The sequence below is a fragment of the Microcebus murinus genome, chromosome 9 (assembly GCF_040939455.1).
Source record: "Microcebus murinus isolate Inina chromosome 9, M.murinus_Inina_mat1.0, whole genome shotgun sequence".
NCBI lineage: Eukaryota > Metazoa > Chordata > Mammalia > Primates > Cheirogaleidae > Microcebus > Microcebus murinus.
The window spans coordinates 33433402-33452472 of NC_134112.1; the positions used below are offsets into that span (position 1 = coordinate 33433402).

Consider the following 19071-nt stretch of genomic DNA (forward strand, 5'->3'; position numbering starts at 1 on the left):
TCATAACTCACGAATACCAACTTTTTCCAAAAGGTTATTACCCTTGGGAAGCAGGATTCTTCTTTTCCAAGTGTTCAGTTTTTCGCCTACAGCTAAACCAGGCCTTATAATAAATCACTGTTACTTAAAAAGTGGGGAGGGCATCAAACATATGTTATTGAGCTTTATAACCTCAAAAATGAATGTATTGTTTTTATTTTAACAAGCCACCTTTTTTCTTTGTTTAATCAAATCATAGTATTTCTATACTAACAACTGGAATTGAATAAACTTAAGAGTATTTAAGCTAATTTCTGTAGTAGTCCTAAATCAGTTCACCATGATTCAGATTCAATATTTGATAATGAGAGAACTGAGTAATTTATGTACTGAATGTTCATCCTATACTACATATTTAAAACTACAAAATACAGAAATAAGTTCCTGCTTTTCTCAGGAGTATACATTTTGTGAGTGCTAGATAGAGTAAGTACATCTCGATCAGCCTTTTGTCCATTTTTGTTTCCTTCTCTTAGGAGCATTGTAGTTTCTGAAATGGTGGGATAGAGAAAGAAATGAAGGAAAGCAGGGCTTGATTTGGAGTGTGTTGAATCAGCAAAGGGTGAAGAGAGAGAGAATCCCTCTCATTTTACATACAATTCTTCCAGGAAAAAAAACATAGCCTTGGATTTATTTTTTATCATGTTCTTGATATAGCAAGGAAAAAAAGTGAATGCATAGGACCACTTTTATAATTTGTAATGTTCTCACAGAGCTACATTTTATGGTTGCTTCATGGATTTATCTAGGCAACAGGTAAGAAAGAGATGTAGTACGTACAATATTAAAGTGACCTCTGAAACTAATTGCTGATTAAATGAAAACATGGATATATTTTCAGCAATTAGTGGAGACATCAATAGACAACATATATATGTAATTAGTCGTATGGTTTGTTTTATTGGAGCAGCATGTCTCTCCTACTCTTTCAAGCTTTAAAGTTTTATAGATATATATTTATATTTTTATAAGATATATATGTACATACACACTTCATGTATTTTGATTACTGAGAAGAGGATAATATCCAAATCATATTTAGTTATGTTAGAAAAGTAATAAAAATATGGCAGTGAAATTCTGTAAATAACAGGAAGGACAGAAACTTTTGTTTTCAAATGTATAAAATGCACTGTTTTAATTCTTTTATGTATTATAAAAGAATGTATTATTAAAAATGTTAGAAATGGATATCAAGAAAATAGTACCCATGATTTAACACTTTACCAGAATTTCTTTATAATCTATTATCCATTTACTTTTAAATGAGATACATTTTATAGTAATACATCTATTTTTTAGTTAGAGTTTTAATTAAAGTGAATTCATGTTCACTTAGGAAAAACCAAGCCATTTGGGCAATGCATAACATCCTTAGGCTTGAACACACCACATAAAAATCCACATTGAAAAATAGCATCTACATGGAGCTGATGATTTCAAGAATGCTGGCTGAGCCAAGCTTTATGAAGTTGGCGATCTAATGTATGTCCTTTTCCTCTGCCAAACAGAGGAAGCCATTGCTACAACAAACTACTCAATGCAAGTTTGCTCTTGAAGCCATATATTCAAGGAATTTATTTTTCTATTTATGAAACATTAATCCTGTCTATTCCAAAATCATCCATAGAAATTGATACAATGCCAGCGAGGTATCCCTTCCCTCTGCCAGGACTCGACATAGGTCCCCAGCTGGCCCATTGTGGGCGGGCTTTGTCTGGATTAAGTAGAGGATGCTCCATGGGTCAGGTGGGCTGTTCATGTCACTTTATCATTTTTAAAGAAAGTTACCAATCACAACATATAGACCTTATCTTTTCAAGAGATTATGAAATAACCTTTCTCAGTCAAGAAAACCTAAATATCACAACCTCAGATTTTATGAGTCATGTGGCAAAATAATTGATATCTTCTCTACCAAGTCAATAATGTACATGTGGCAGTTGTGTTTTCAAGATGAAGGTGAAGTCATAATTCAAAGCACCAATCAGGTTCATGAGAATTTGATCAAGTACTTACTGTTAACTCTAGGGCCATTTATTCAAAAACTCATGGTGTCTCCCCTCCCCGCCCCCAGCTTCTTCAACAACTGTGATTAATCACAGAATTTTGGCATTAATCTTTCTACCAAGGCCATGAGTACTCTTTGAATGAATGATGATTGTTTCTTTGTGTTAAGTCTCTGTGCCTCAAGGCAATTAAAGTTTCTCCACATTCTTCAAAGGTTTCTCTTTCAACTTCTGTCTGAAAACAACATGATAGAACAAGATATATTATCTGCGTTTATGAGTTAGTCTGCATTCAAATGCCTGGTTATTATGGCACTTAAACCTGTTTATCAAAGTAGAGGGCTTATTTGAAAGTTGTGCCTATAAGAAGGCTAGAAGAGAGTCTGGTTTGATCAAAGCATCTAAACCAGGCAGTCATTCAACCACATGGACTGTTGGAACAGGGATTAGACCCCCACAGAGCTGAGTTTATAAAATGGTCAAAAAGAAGTAAAAGATCAGAAAATAGGATTAGTTGTCTATTTTATTGTTCTGGGATTCTGTTTCTAGATTATGAAAGATCAAAGGGGTTCTTCACTTCTTCCTCTATTGGTGTCTAGAACTTCCCAAATAGCGTGGCAGGGCTTATCAGTATATGAAGATTTAGGGTTTTAGTTCAGGCTTTTAAACTTCTTTGTGTAAACTAGATCTTTATCCTCCCATTTCATACTCTTGACATGGAAGCCAGCCAAAACCTCCCCCTCAATCTTAATCTCTAAGCCTTTGCATAGCAACAAATCATAATTATTGTTCTTTCCATTCGTTTTTAGTCCGAGTTCCCTTATCCACTGAATTCTTTTCTTCTCTACTCTTTCTCCCTCCTTCCTGATCTCTTCTGTCTGCCCTGCCATCATAGTTCTAAGACCTTCAGAATATCTCCATCACCCCTACCTACCCTTATCCTTCATTGGTTGTCAGAGCAACTCCCTGCTTCCTCAAAGACATCTCAACATAAGGAAATATGGGGAAGCAACCTGAGGACCTTTAGTTTTTGAAAAATAATTCGAAAGAAAGTTGCAAAGCCCATGGGAAAGGTTTAGAGGAATTAAAATAGCTTTACTAAGACAGAGCTAAGGGGGGCTGAAGATTGTTGAATTACAGTGCCGGGAAGCCCCATCACAGACTGGTCCATAAAACCATGCTATGTGGGAGAAGACATGGTCCAATTGCCATGCATTTGATGTCCTTGTGGTAAAAATGTGACTAGAAAAACAACAGTAGGTAAAAGCAGATCCAAACTTAAAATGACTCAATCATAAATGGAAACTCAAGCAAAATAAATCCTCCATAAGAATTAGTGTCCATTGCATTTTAACTTCATTAATTTGGGCAATTGCCTCAATGCACATGACTTTCGAAAGGATTTCTAAGTCCACATTGCTCACCTGTCCTTGTGGCTGATTCTTATTTTCATTCTTTATTCTGTTAAGTGCCAGGGACACAATGATTTGAAATTAATTGACTACTTTCACATACCAGGCCCCACATTAGATGTTTTACATTTGTTAATTGAGTTAATTCTCACAACTATCCTGAGAATTGAGTTGTATTACCCCCATTTTGCAGAGGATAAACCTAAGGTTCAGGGTGGTTAACAAGGTCACATGCTAATAAATATGAAAGCTTAAACCTCAGTTCAGGCCTGACTCTATTGACCCGGCATTTCACCACCTGTATATATTTATAGTTCTAAGTCCAAAACCGCAGTGTTCTGCCAAGAAATTTGAGGTTTTTGACATCAATTCCAGGAAGGTTTGGGGATATCTGACATGAAAGGAAGGGAGTTGTAAAATTAAGGCCCAGCGATGGTGTAACAAGGTCTCAACAGATCATGGAATGTTCACTCACCTTAAGCTGACCTTTTGAAATAACACAGGGTAATCAGGGTCACCTTTCCTACACTAGGTAGAAAACAGTGAAGTTTATTTTAAACATTTATGGGGAGCCTACTATACAGGGCAATACAGACCTTGAGACCTTTTGTTTCAGGGAAGAAGGAAACATGCAAATCCCATCCAATTGAAGGCACTATTGATTTAAAGATGCATCCTTTTATCTATTTTCCTTGGTCAAGGAAAAAGGTGTCAAAGCATGTATTGCTAGTTTATTTCAAATAAGCCACGAATCGCAAGAGTCGAATGTGCCTATTTATGAATGCATAGAGTAAATGCCATGCCAGACATCCATGTGTTTCCAGTGATGGTGTTACAGCTGGGATGAGGATGGGGAAAGAGGACAAGTAGGAAAATATTTCTACACAAAGCAACTTTTGAACTGAATTTGGAGAGGTGAGGAGGTTGGTGGTGTGAAAAGAGATATACAGGATATTCCATGCAGAAGAAATAGAATGGGTGAAAAAGTGTGCCTGTCCTGCGATGATGAGATGATGAGAAAGGAGACCTGGAGGCAGGATGGTGATTAGCAGTAAGGCTCTCAAGTTGCAGGCCAGACTAGGCTGTCTTGAAGACCATGCTAAGGAGTTTGACTTAACATATTGCAGGCAAAAGGAAGACACTGAAGAAAATCAAGCAAGATGCCGAGTCTATTAGGGGCTTCACAAATTGCTACTGTTACATCAAACCACTGTCACTTCAAACTACATGCACCTGTTTTCCCTGCTGGACATCTATGGTCAGGAAACTACTATTAGCAGAATTTCTGATTCAAAGATTGTCAGTAAGATTCTCTCCTCTGTTATTTGAACCCATTGTACTTTTTTGAGCTCTTTATTGATGACCTCATGATTTATGTTTTGGCATATTCTTTTTGAACATAGTAAAACCTCATCTCTGTCTTATCAATCCTATATTAGTATCTGTTCTGAGCTCAGTCTACTAGAGATGGCATAATAGTGGGTACACTGAATGGTGTACCTGTATTTACAGATGGAAAAAAAATTCCACTTATTCTGTTTTGCCTCTGAGGAGTAACAGAGGGAATGGAATATCCCTACATATGTATGCTTCTGAGTATGGTATTTGGCCTCCAAGGCACTTCCCAGTGGTCCACTAGCTCAGGGCAAGCCAGCTGCAATGTCACTGAGAACACTCACACAACGCATGGCAAGGAATGGGAACAGCCAGACATCAGCCAGTGAGAAACTGAGGACTGCCAACAACCTGCTCCAGGCAGGTCTTCTAGCCCCCTGCAGGCACTGTTGCCCTGGCCAACAGCTTGACTGTAGCCTCAAGATACCTACCCTGAATCAGAACCACCAGTTAAACTGTTCAAGTTGGGGGTCATTTGTTATAGACAACTAAAACATTTAGCATATGTCATTCCAATTTTATGTGCTTGGGGGCCATAGGCAGGTAGGAACAAAGAAAGTTGAGTACTCAGGTTTAGAAAACAAGAGAGTTCATAGTTCTAATAAAAAAGAAAAAATGGGTACTTTGCAGTTTTTGCCTTAGCTTAATTTTAAGGTAGATCTATGTCACAGTCCAGATTCAGTGTTCAATGATTTATTGCCTAAATGTACAATAATCTATCTAGTCTCCTAAATGAGACAAGAAGAGTGGGCTGGTGGAAAGAGGGTTAAGAACCTCCCTCTAAGAACCGAGTTTGTGCTCCAGCTCTTACTATTTGGTTAGCAATGAGGAATTTATTTAATCTGTTTTAAATCATGGTTTCCATCCTAATAAAAGGGATATAATAATTTATGTCCTGCATATCTTGAGGATTGAATAAGTCAATGTGTGCAACAGAACTTTGTAAACTGCAAGACACCATCTAAATAGAAGGTACTTTACAAACGGTAATGCTGATGTGTTTTGGGGTTCAACAGACCCCATTTACAGAGTCAACTGGAGGATGGCCCTTTGATAACTCACATTCTTTCCCGGGCAGACTTCTGGTGACTTGGGCACCAGGTAGGTATGTGTTAAGAACAAACTTCCGGCCTCCTCAGTATTCAACTTGATTTTGAGAGGAAAGAATCAAAGAGAGTTCAGAATAGCATGTACTCCTCTAAAAGGTGAACCTAGTACTATCTCTTACAATGGTAGGAAAAATTTGGGCTCCAAACTTGAGTCAGGAAAAGAAAAAAGTACTCTTGTCATGAAGAGAATCCCAAACTTATACTATATAAATTTTATATATTAAGCTTCTACACAAGTAAATCCATGGACTATACCTAGCTGGTTTTATCATAACATGTTAAAAATAAACATTTTCTGTCTTACATTTTGAATGCAAATTTTAAAAAATGATAGTTATTTCCTTGTGACTACATAATGTCTTACTTTTCTTCCTTATTTCTAGGGTCCTGGAATTATAATAAAAGAACTGGATTTTAAGTAGTCTATTCAGAGGCCTGTTTTCTAAAGACTTCCAGGAAAAGTACTGCAGATGCTGCTGGTACACATACATAGCTCCTTACTACCATCCCTGCAACTCTCTGCCTTAGAGCTTTCTTTGGCCACACAAGCAAGCTGGGCCCATGCATGTGAGAAGGCGGCTGGAAGTTCTGGGACATCAACAGCCCTAGAGGCAACCCTCAACCAACAGAAGTCAGGAGTGGGTAGCTAAATACTCCAGCTTCCTTGCATCTCAGGTGGGACAACTCTAAGGTGTGTTCTACCTGGGAGGATTAGGCCTCAGTTGCCTAGAGTCCTAACCTGCTCATCAATATCTCCTGTCTGGGTGTCCTTCCTTTTCTGTCTCACTTCCCTACATCACTTCCCAAATGAACTATGTGGATCTCAGGGTCTGGTTTTGGGGGGAATTGAACCTAAAGACTTCCTCAATTGTTATAAAATTATTTCTAGCCAGCTCCAAATTACACGTCAGAATGTTCCTTTACCAGTGATATTTACATGGGAAAATATGCATGGATGCCATTTCAGAAAACGGTCACAGAGTTACTTCAGCCAGAACAGCATATCGGAACCACATTTTCACAGCTCTATAATAAAATAGACAACATATTCTAAAGGGAAGTTTTTCAAATGTAGAAATTCTTATGATCATATTTGTTATTTCATCTTGTTACATAATAATAGGAATAACTTTTTCCAGGTACCTTTCATAAATTAGTTTGAAACTCCTTCCAACTCTTGAGTCATCAATTGTTTCATAGACACAGCTGGGGGAAATTTGGGGCAAGGAGGAGACGGTTGCCAGAGGAATCGGCCCTATGATTAGAGGGTTGGAGCTTTCAGCTCCATGTACCACCTCCCTGGGAAGGAGAGGGCTGGAGATTGATCTAATCACCCGTGGACAATAATTTGATCAATCATGCCTACACAATGAAGTCTACCTGAAAAAACCCTATGTGATGGGGTTTAGAGAGCCTCCGGGTTGGTCAAAACACTGACGTGCTAGAAGGGAGATGTGTAGGGAGAAGGTATGAAAAGTCCACGTCCCTCCCCATCTCTTTAAGTGTTCCTGGGTTGTATTTTCCACAATAAATTGGTAAATGTAAGTCAATGTTTCCCTGAGTTCTGTGAACTATCCTAGCGAGTAGGGGATTATGAGAATTCCCCATTTCTATAGTTGGTCAGTCAGAAATGTAGGAGGCCAGGACTTTGCTACTGGCTTGTGAAGTAGGTATAGTCTTGTGGGATCTCATGCTAATGCCAGGTAGATGGTATCTACTGAGAGTTGGGTACCATGGGAGGTAAACCTCACACATTTAGTATCAGAAGTGTTGCTCATAGGAAAAATTATTTTTGTTGTTTGATTATTTCTGTGTCATTTCTCATCGCTGGGTAGTGGTCCCTTTGAGTAACAGGTTTCCTTGATGGGGGCTCTTACAGTGCTCCTAAAGGAGAGAGAGTTCTTGGGGAGATAGGGGAGCCTTCACTCTGTTTCTCTCCTTGCCAAACCCTGCCCCAAGGGCAGTCCTTGGGATGGGTATCAACAAGCAAAATCCCACCTAGCTGTCTTCTGTGCTATTGTCAGGAAACTCATACATCCTTGTGCAATATAAGTAGGAATGCAAAATAGTCCATGGCTGCCTTCAACACCAGGTTGTCTCTTTTCCCACACTCCAGTGTAGGTAGGTCACCAAGTCTACTGCAAGTACAATTCTGGGGCAGAGGAAAATCCCATTCAGTGTATCTAAGTGAATTATTGATTAATCCTTAGCACTTAATATAGTACCCAAGACAGAGGAGAAATTGAATAAATATTAGTTGGGTGGACAAAGGTTTAACAGCTCAATGACTCTTCATTGACAAAAAGATGTTTCTCAAGGCAGAGCCAAAGTGCTCCCAATTCCATCTTGTTCTATTTTCATTATGGAACAACATCTGTTCCCCAATCCATTTATATGATGCATTATATATACGGAGACTGTAATTAAGTCACTCTTAGCCTTATCCTCTTTTGGCCAACCAACATCATTTCCGTGATCCCTTCGTCTTAAGCCTGGGTCTCCAACTCTTTAATCATTTCTGCTCTCTTCTACATCCAAATGTCCCACTTTTAAACTGTGGAGATCTAAATGGAAATCTATCATAATGATGCTGTAAAAGTTTGGCAAATTTCAGAGGAAACCAACATCTGTTTGGTCCTTTCTCATTTTCTTCTTGCTGCCTTTTCATTGAGATTCTCAGGAAAAGCTGTAAAATTTATTTTTAAAAATAATTCAACAACATCTATTCTGGCCCATGTCTTCCTATTTGCACACATATAATTTCTATGCAAAAATGCATTCATAAATGGAGGGCTAAGTTCACAAATATAAGCCTTTACATAATATTTTCAAATGTTTTGCATGTATTTTTACTTACCATTCTGTTGCCTTTATTTGAACCTTTCCTATGCTTTAGGTATAGACCCACTGAATATGAATAAAAATAATATTACACAGCATGTAACCATATACCAGAAAAGTTTTGCATGTAGTAACTTAGATAATCTTCATAACAACCGAGCCAACTACTAAAGATGTGCCCAAGAGAAGCATAGCAAGTGAGAATCAGAGCTGGGATTTGAACACTGGAAGGCAAGTCCTGGAGTCTGTGCTTTTATTATGACATGTTGCTGTCCATTTATGAGTATCGAGGTACACTGGCCCTTTTGTAGGTTTCTTTATATTGGTGATCTTTAATATACACAAGTATACTTTGCGTTTAAAGATGACTTTTCTAATACAGTTATTATAAGGGAGGACCGATATTGGTTTGACTGAAGAAGTGACGCATGGCTGTTCCTTTACTGATGTACTCTTTGTTCCCTTATGTTAAAAGAAGGTTGTATTTACTTTTTGAATGTGAATCCTATGGTCGCTAAATATTGATGAATTAAATATTCTCTTTAGGTCAAACACAGCTCATCTTACCATCATGAATTGCAAATGTAACCTCCAGCAGTCCTATAAATTTGTCCCAAACAGCTGTAATGTACATCTCAGGTTACCCAGAAATACAGAAGAATGCTTGATCTTGCCCTGAGTATAATTCATTTCTGAGTCAGTTTTCCAGAACAGATGGGACTATTGTTACCACCCAGGTCTTCCTGTAGGGCTTTTGGAAACTGGAACTGCCCTTCAGGGAACTGAAAAGAACCTATTAAATTGGTGGTGTAGTGTCTATACCCAAGTAAACTTGCTCCAGCTTCAGTTACTTGGATTGTCCTTTCTCTAAACAATCACCTTGCTGAAGATAGATAACTGTATCCCAGCTTATTTTCTTTGGATTAATAAATTGAGTAATATTAAAAACTGCTTTAAGAGCCCAAACCTATAGGTGTTGCTTCTAACGATTTAAGAAGGAGATTTGGGAAAATACCTCTAGTGTTTGGATTTTTGTTTTTTCCAACTCTATGCATGTATTTCTTTACAAGTAGTGATCTGAGCAGTGAGATTAAGGACCACTTCGTTTCCATATATTTTTCTGTATTAAATAGAAATATTTAAAGTACTTTAACTCAGTCAATGTATTTAGATAGTTGGTTAGTTTGACTTGGGAAGGCGTGCCTATCTTTATTAAGTTTACACAGCTAGTTAGTGGATAAGCTAGAACTATTAATAGAATCCAGGTCTCCTAACTATAGCCAGTACTTTTCCTATGAAAGCGTGCCCCTTCCATAAGTACTATTTAAGTATATGACATTAATTTAATTGTGCCATGAAGCCAAGTTTTAGAACAGGTATAATGATTCATTGGTTAAATGAATTACAACCATGTGAAATGGTGCTCAGTTGGGGACAAATTCATTTTTGAGGGATGGGGGAAGATTCTATGAAAATAATCTTATCTAGTGATTTACATGCTACCACTCTTTGGTTGGGAATGTAATGAGACCTCCTGCTTAGACCTCATAACAACTCTGTCAAATACTAGGCTAGATGGAAGGAAAATAAAAAGTTATCAGCATTGATACTGAAACCTACTAAAAAAGGCAGACTTTTTATTAAAAATACACTTCAGTAGAAATATTACTATACAGAGGTCAATTTCTATTACTGTACATAAAAAGGCTTAGCTCTTGAAATCAGCAAACAGATGTAGGATCCTTGGCATATGATTTTTCTGGAGCTTATGGAAACACACATGTGCTCTGCTCCTCCGGTTGCTGTCCTATAATGAGGACATCGTCCCAGAGGGATAGTTCCTTTCCATATAGAAACACTGATGTAGCACTGAGCAGGCACTCGGTATGTGCTGAGTATATTGATCAATGGCTGTGACAGCCTTCCCTTCTCCACTCCAAAATCTTATGTATGCTTTGCAAAGTCTAAAGAAGATTTACTTCTATTCCTTTCCGTTCTACTAACTGTGAACCTAAAATACATGAAGAAAAATAGATCCTGAATAATTTTAGGCCAAATTCCTACAAGGAAATTGCTACTTACTTGTAGCTGCCTAGAAGTTGAATTTTTATGATAAAATAAATTCTCATTATTTCACCATTACCTCCTTCCTGGAAAAGATTATCATTGCTAGTAGCCCTCATTTGCAATTATTTTCATTTAATATGTCCTAATAGGATGATAAATAATGTTTTTTTTTATATATATATAGCAAAAGACTGAGGCTTTGAAAATTAAGTGACTGGCCCCACAGAGAAGTCATTGGGTCAAGGACCATGCAGTGGGTTTGAAGAAGAGCCTGTCAGAGAAGCAGGTGCTGAATCAGTGAAAAGTGAGAAGCTGTTGGCACCAAGCAAGGAGGCAAGCCCAAGAGAAAGAAGGCTGACTCACCAGGAAGGGGAATTAGCACAAAAGGTCAACTTTCTCTCACAGATAAAGGGAAACTCACAAGTCATACCTCTGACAGGATAAAAACAAAGCCTAGACACTTCACCCAGACCATAGCCTGCCCAGAATGTGATTTTTCTAGAAAAATATCTTTATGTAAGATTTAAATAGGGTAAAAAATGTTTTAAACCTGGGTACATATTGGGAGTTTCCAGGCAGGCAAATTAAGGATATTTCTAGATCCTTTGTCTTATCTAGCTACCATAAGGAGTACAGAGAAAAATATTTTAGAAGTCAATGAACAAAACAAAGGAAAGGAGAAAGAACTCATTATAGCTCATGATGGGATGCTGAGGACACGGGAGGGAGAGAAGAGCTAAATAGGAAAATCTTCAGGCGCATGTGGGGAAACCATTAAAATTCATTGGTTCAAGCAGTCCAATAAAACATTTTCCAGCCTGCTTAGGCTTATTGAAGCTGTGGAAACATCAGGAACTCACATTTCCCACTTCTAGGATGTGGAAAGTTTAAATTACAAGAAGATGAAAGGAAGGAGATGGTGAGAGGAAGGAAAACCATGATTTGGTTGTGGCCAATCTGAATTTATTGGTATTTCTCAATTTAAGAACATGCAGGGAAAAAGCAAAAAAAAAAAAAAAAAAAGGATGGGGATTACAGTAAAACTGCCATTAACTGATGTACCACAAGAGCTGGAAAGAGAAGGCTTTCTTAAATCTTATACAAGTAAAGAGAAACACTTAACTATGTACTTTCATTTGTTATTACAATAAATATTTACTGAGGAGGCTCTCCACATAATGCATATAAAAGGGTGTTATAAAGTCAACTGACCACTCTGAAGATGCCAATATCAAATGAATTGGAACCTATCTCTTGGATGTTAGAATTGCTACCATTTATCAAATGCTTCCCATAATCTGGGTATTGTTCCAGGCAATTACTTGTTATTTCATCGAATTCTTCTAGCAGCTCTGTGAAGTATTATTACCCTGAAAGAGTACTTGAGAGAAGGTAAGTAACTCAGAAGAGCCAAGGCTTAAATCTTTAAGTCTCTCTGATAGAGTCTATGCTCTTTCTACTATTCTATGCTCCCTCTGTCACCTTAGCTATAGCTTGACGAGGAAAAGAAAGTCTTCTGAGGACATGGAAACCGAAGTCAGTACTCCTGAGGGAAGATGGCTAAATAAGAGGATTTAAGATGATAACATGGAAAACAGTGCGTGGTATAGACATCTAGCACAATGCTTGACCTAGTGTGGGTGTTTGTGTTGATGGAAAACAAGGAGAGAAAAAACAGGCATAGGATGGATAGATAATTGGCCAAGTAGGAAGATTTTCCTCTTCCTTTGAATGAAATTTACAGGGATCTGTGTGGAATCCTAAATTTCAAAGAAATGGAGGGAAGCATACACAGCTACGGTCATGTTAGGATTCCCGTAGGAATGGGAGAGGCACATCTCATCAGGATATGAGGGTCAGAGACAGGGTCTCTCAAACTCTTCAGATAGAATGCATCCTTACCCCTTAGCTCATGCGGGATGGGGAAAACATTTAAAAGTTTGGATTTCGAAGGTTTGGGATATGTATGTATCTCTTACAATTGCCTGTTTTGTCACTTCCTTCTGTTAAACTTTAAAGCTGTTTCTGTGTTAAGATGTTTTGCCAGGATGAGTGCACAAGAAAGTGATTGTCTTGTTCTTATACTGTAGGTCATGATAGGCTTTTTCTTCAACACTACAATCTGAGTTTGTAGCATTATCTCGTATGTTTTGAAAGAAAAAAAGGCAACATTTGAAATTAGAGAAAACCTTAAGTATTTAGAGGTTTTGATCAGACTTACTCTCAAGTGTGGAGCTTCCATGACATAGCATCACCATCACAAGAGGCAGTCAATCGTGGAACCCAAGATAGAAGACCAAATAGAAAGTTATCTGTTTTTTAAACCCCATTTCTTAAGGTATCTGAACTACGCCTAAGTCTGTTTTGTCACAGTTACAACTAGAAAGTTAGATTTCTTCAGTTTACATTTCAAACATTTCTAGGGGGTTAAACTCCTTTTTCCCTTTCTTTTACATATTGGTAGTAAATTATATTTTTTTCAAAATATACATGTATTTCATGATTTCTTATTAATGTAAAAAGGCAATATTTTTCAGAAGTAAAAAATAATCATAAAATTAAAGAGGAAATGTTACCATCCAAAGACAACAATCTAGATATTTCCCACAGGGCTGTTTTCATATCTTTGGGAATGGAGAAGGGTGATAAGCTTCTACAGGACCCTTTTTCAGGCAGCTGAGATAAAGATATGTGCTGCTCTTTTTATTCCCTGGGACTCATGGCCTGGAAGAAGTGTGGTCCAGGAATCCACTGCAATGTCTACAGTCTTAACATGATTTTGCATATTCATAGATGACTCCCTAGTGACCTAGCAGCAACTTCTCCTAATTTGGGCCTGACTGTCGGGTCCTGGTCTCATTTTTGTTCTAGGGAAGTTGCCCAATGTGATTGTTTTTATACTTAAATCTAAGGATGATCAGATTTTTGGCATGTATTTCCTTTTTTAGACAGAAGCTATTGATTATACCCTATACTGAAATAAGTTCCCCTGGACCCTTCTTTTTTAAAGATTCCTTTCTTAACTCAGGCATTAAGCTGCATGGCCTCATTTTTAACAATTATTTTGTTTTCATCTTTCTTGAATGCATATTCTATTTACTGTAGCATGTTCATAAGTGATTTTTATTTTTTACACATCTGAAAAACTGAGATTGGCTAGTTTTTGTATGGTACCTATTAATGATACCTTTGAAGAAGTGTTTTATTCAATTTATGTTGACTGAAAGTATTGAGATTTCTTAAGCCAGATTTGCTTTCCTTTTTAAGCTCAAACTGTCTTGTGACCAAAGACCCTCCTTAAATACAGGTTCAAATGGATCCCACACAAAGAATTACCAGGAAAACACATTTACCTTATTTTTTAACATGTGACATTTTAAGTCATACTTTCTCCCCCATCCTACTGTATTGCTGAGTTATAGATAGGAGATTAAACACTTTTCACCTAAAGAAAAATAAAAACTTCTCAAACAAAGTAGAATAAGTAAAGCTATAGGTTCATTAGTATCACTTTCTTTCCCATTTTTCTCCCATTCAAATAGGTAAATGGAATCAGTTTTTTATATATAGTTTTAATTTACTATATATAAAACTATGACAAAAGGATACACATTCTCTACTTGTGAGCCAATAATACCACTGAGCTTTTTATGGCCAACTTACAGAAAATAAGATTTGAATAAGAGCAAACGCTAAGGTAAGGAGTAAGGCTAGAACCCCAGGCTAGCAACACCATTTGAAGTAAGACCTCCTAAACAAGTGCTTTTCATTTATAACTAGTAATTTATAACACCCTCCCCCCCCCCCAGTTATTTGTATTGAGAATACATTATCCCAACTTGCAGTGTGAAGACATTTGAAAAACCAGAAAGATAATGAACTCCACTCTGGAAATATAGAGTTAAATTTAAAAGACAAATCTCTTATTAGAGATAGGCTACATTAGACTTGCTAGATGTGGAAAATGAATGTAATAGCCTTCACCTTCATATCCTGGAGTAGCCCTGCCACACCCTCCAGAATTCCCACTTCGAACTTGAAACAAGATTTGATGTGAACATATGGTGCATGTACAAATAGCTTCTAGGTCTTTTGATGTTCATTGAGAGGAAGGAGTGGGGAGCCGTTTCCTGGAAGAGTATGGGGCACTAGGGAGCATTAAAGAAGGAAACAATGGCAAAGGAAATGTCAGTTTTTTGCGTTCATTATGTTTCTGTGAACAATGAATTTCATGAGGGGTTTTAGGCCTTGAATGGACATGTTACAGGTTCCAATTCTGTTCTCACCACTGTCTTGGGGGCTTTACATAATACCTCTTTAGGTTTACATTTGAGAAAACAACCAGTGTCCTACCTACTTCCCCTAGTCACCTACTGGGGATAGTAGGTGGTTGTGATTACAGACAATCTGAAAAGCCTTTTGGAACATTTGTAGTTAGAAAATTTCCTAAAAGGCATGATTAAATCAAGTCCTATTCTATTATAATTTTCTCCTTCATAGGGATAGAAAATATGAAAAGAACATAAAGAAAATAACCATCCTCCATAATTGCATCAAACAGAAATAATGACTTTCAATATGCATCCTCACAATCATATGAATGTCTATATTGTTTTGTCAAAATTAAGTTATAATAAATGGGAGTGTTTAATAAACACTTATAAAATAGAAGTCTCTCGTGGATTTTACTTTTCACAAAACTTTGTTTTTGCCAAAACACCCTAATTTTTATTTTTTATGACCTTAAAGTACAATAATATTAGCAGTTTTAAATAGACTTTGTATGACTCAGACATTTCACATGTGTTATTAAGCAAGTCTCATCTAAATCCTTGGAGCAATCCAAAGTTACAGAAAAAGAAATCATGGTATCTGGACAACACTTTACTCAGAAATTTGAGCATGAACTATTCAACTGACAAAGCTCTTGTCAGAGTTTACGCTTAAGCTTATTACCTTAGAACTTTCAATACTGAATATAGTTGAACAATAAATAATAAACTAGCAATTATATAACACCTATAATTTCCAAAAAACTTTGTTACAAACAAAAAGTACAAGCCATGGTCCCATAATTGAAAAGGAATGAATCCACATCCTTGTCATGTTTTTATAGAGGTCCTTTAGAAGAATTATTTATACACAGCCTCCACTGTGACACCCAGTTAATTAAACCTTTCAGGAATGAGAGGTATATAAATTTCATGTGTTATCAAGACCTGACACTTCCCATTTCTCTTCTGTCTATATTTAGAGCTATGCATCAAGTTTCTAATTTCCCCTCCTTTTCTACTAATAATTATCAAATAAGAACATAAGTGCAAGCAGAAGAAAGGCTTTATTGTTAGGTCCTTATCAATATTCTAAAAATATTTAATGTTTACTTCTAACTATTAATATCAGTATTTCTGGTTAATAGCTACTTAGGAGTCTTGAGAAAAAAATGGCTGAATAGAGACATTAGTCACCAGACTGTCTCAAAAAGAAGACATTTTAGATGAAAAAAACATAGCTCAGGTTTAATTCAGAGGTAAAAGTGTGAGAAAATACTGGAGATTCCACAGGAGAAGTTGCAGAGCAGAACAAAAATGGGCAAGATTTGGGTAGAGATCACCCTCAATAGGCTTGGAGTCTGGGGCAGAAAAGGTAGGTGGGGATTTTGTGTCTGTTTCCCTCATACGTCTGGAAGTCAGCAGTCTCTGGAGTTCCTGGAGAGCTTCTCGACCCTCATGAGCCCACAAGCTGCTGCTGGCAGTGAACTGGGAAATTCTTAAAAACAAACCATAGGCTTCCAGCCTCCTTGGGGTCACTCCCCATCACCATAGAATTGAGCCAAGACAGTGGGCACCATACTGTTTCTCCACCCATTGTGTGCCTTTGTCTTCCCTAAGGAGCTTTAGCCCTTCTATTTTTGTGTCATTGGTACCTACACAAATACTTAACTCTTGCCAAGCAGTATGGGTGCCCCAAGGGGGGACATTTGAGCCAGGGTTCCCAGGAGCAGCTCTTCAACTTTGCTGGCATGTCCACTACACTGAGGCTTCCACAGAGAGTGGGGCTCACACTTTCCTTTTAAAGGCCCACAGGCCAGATCCCATACCCCCATGATTCAATCATGTTTCTCCAGGACACACAAAGGAGATTTTTCAACTAATTTTAGGAGGTGAGGGAGCCCACACGGGCAGAATTGAGAGCACAATACAGTGTGGGTCCAAGCCCCAGTGCACTTGTGAAGAACCCCTGCCCCCACAGGAAAGCCACACTTTCACTCCAGGGCAGTATCCTGGGCAGGGAAGCCCCCAGCCATGGTGACATTGCTGGGGAGCTAAGTTAATTTGGCTGTTGCTTGTAGCCAGACACTGGAAGGAGACCTTAAGGTAGGTAAGGAGGGAGAAGAGCAAACCCACTCCCCACAGCAAGTCTATGAATCCCAGATGGCTCCTCCCCCACAAGCAGACTTTCTGGCTTGGGGAGGGCACTTTAGCCCCTCTCTGGTGGCTTTTCCCAGCAGCCTGGGAGCTGACCCTCAACCTCTATGGAAATAGCCCTTGTGTCCACCTTTTGGAGTCTTAAGGCGGGCTTGCCTTACCCAGTCTTGTTCCTCCACCACCTTCTGCTGTGGTAGAGAATAAGGAGTCCCCTGAGAGCTCCAGAATCCTGCCCACAAGCTGAGGCATTTGAGTGCTTCTCATGAGGGGCTAGATCCAATCATAGGCCCCAGAAAACAACACTGCAGCTGGCTCTTTCCTGCAAGTGCCACCTACTGATAGGGAGAACAACTTGTATTGAGCCAGTACAGCATTTACTGACTCAATCATATAGGGTGTGGCTGACTCTTACCCACAAGTGCCACTTACTGTCTCAGACATTAAATTGGGAATCCTAATATAATTCACTATTAGGATGACCACAGGGCTGCAGAAAGAGAAATGATTTCAAAGACCTCCATCTTCCCTTGTCAATAAGAGATAGAGAATCTACTCAGACACATAGTATACCACCACTACAGCCTACAAATAACTAGCAATTGAAAAATCACTGCATCCATCCAGAACCTAGACCCCTATCAAATTACCCAGAAGCAAAGCCAAAGGTCCTACCCAACATATGCTATAGACACAAGAATGACATAGGGGGGAATTGGCCCCATCTTAACATAAGAAAATCCCAAAACAAGAAGTGACAGCTGCCCCAGATGAGAAGAAATCAGTACAAGAACTCCAGAAGTATGAAGAATCAGAGGGAAAGGACACTCCCAGAGGAGCACACCAGCTCTCTAGCAATGGATCCCAACCAAAATGAAAATACTGAAATGACAAATAAAATATTCCAAATATACATTATAAGGAAACTCCAGGAAATCCAATGGAAAATGGAAAACCAACTCAAAACATAAAAATAATTTAGAAAATGAATGAAAAATTTACCAAAGAGATATGTTAAAAAAAGAAAACCTAGAACCTATGAAAATGAAAAATTCATTTAAAGTAATACAAAACACAGTGGAAAGTTTTTAGACCAGTCCAAGCAGAAGAAAAAATTTCAGAGCTTGAATACTACTTTTGACTGACTAGATTAATTCAAAAGAGCTAAGAACAAAGAATCAAGAGGAAGGAATAAAGTCTAGGAGAAATAGGGTATTATGTAAAATGGCCAAATATAAGAATCAGAGGCATCCATGAGAGTGAGGAAGAAAACACACAAGAGCTGGAAAACCTATTTGAGGGAATAATTGAGCAAAACTTCCCTAATCTTCCTGGAGATTTAGATATCCAGATACAAAAAGCTCAACAAATACCTGGGAGAGTCACTGCAAAAAAGGTTATCTCCAAGGGACATATTCATCAAACTGGCCAAAGACAACATGATGGAGGAACTCCTACAAGCCATGAGGCAAAAACACCAAGTATCTTAGAAAGGAAAATCCATCAGACAACAGCAGACTTCTTAAGTGAAACTTTACAAACCAAAAAGAGATGGGGTCCTAGCTTTACTCTCTTTAAACAGAATAACTATCAGTCAAGAATTATGTCTCTTGATAACCTAAGTTTCACAAATGAAGGAAAAATAAAGTCTTTCTCAGACAAGCAAACACTAAGGGAATTTGTCACTATTAGACCTGCCCTGCAGGAAATGCTCAAAAAGGCATTATATATGCTACAATAGCACAATAGATACCAATCAGTATAAAAATACCCA

The 19071-nt window shown here is 37.9% G+C and overlaps 1 long non-coding RNA gene across 3 annotated transcripts in view; it reads left to right on the forward strand.

Annotated features, from left to right (window-relative positions):
- LOC105880193 (uncharacterized) overlaps window positions 1-19071 on the forward strand; it is a 122384-nt gene that overhangs the window by 97982 nt on the left and 5331 nt on the right. For 2 of the 3 annotated variants that reach the window (XR_012921001.1, XR_012921000.1), the window contains exon 3: window positions 6348-7509. This is a non-coding gene — a long non-coding RNA (uncharacterized LOC105880193). Of the gene's footprint in view, window positions 1-6347; window positions 7510-19071 lie in introns of those variants that run through there. The other variant, XR_012921002.1, reaches the window with a different exon arrangement.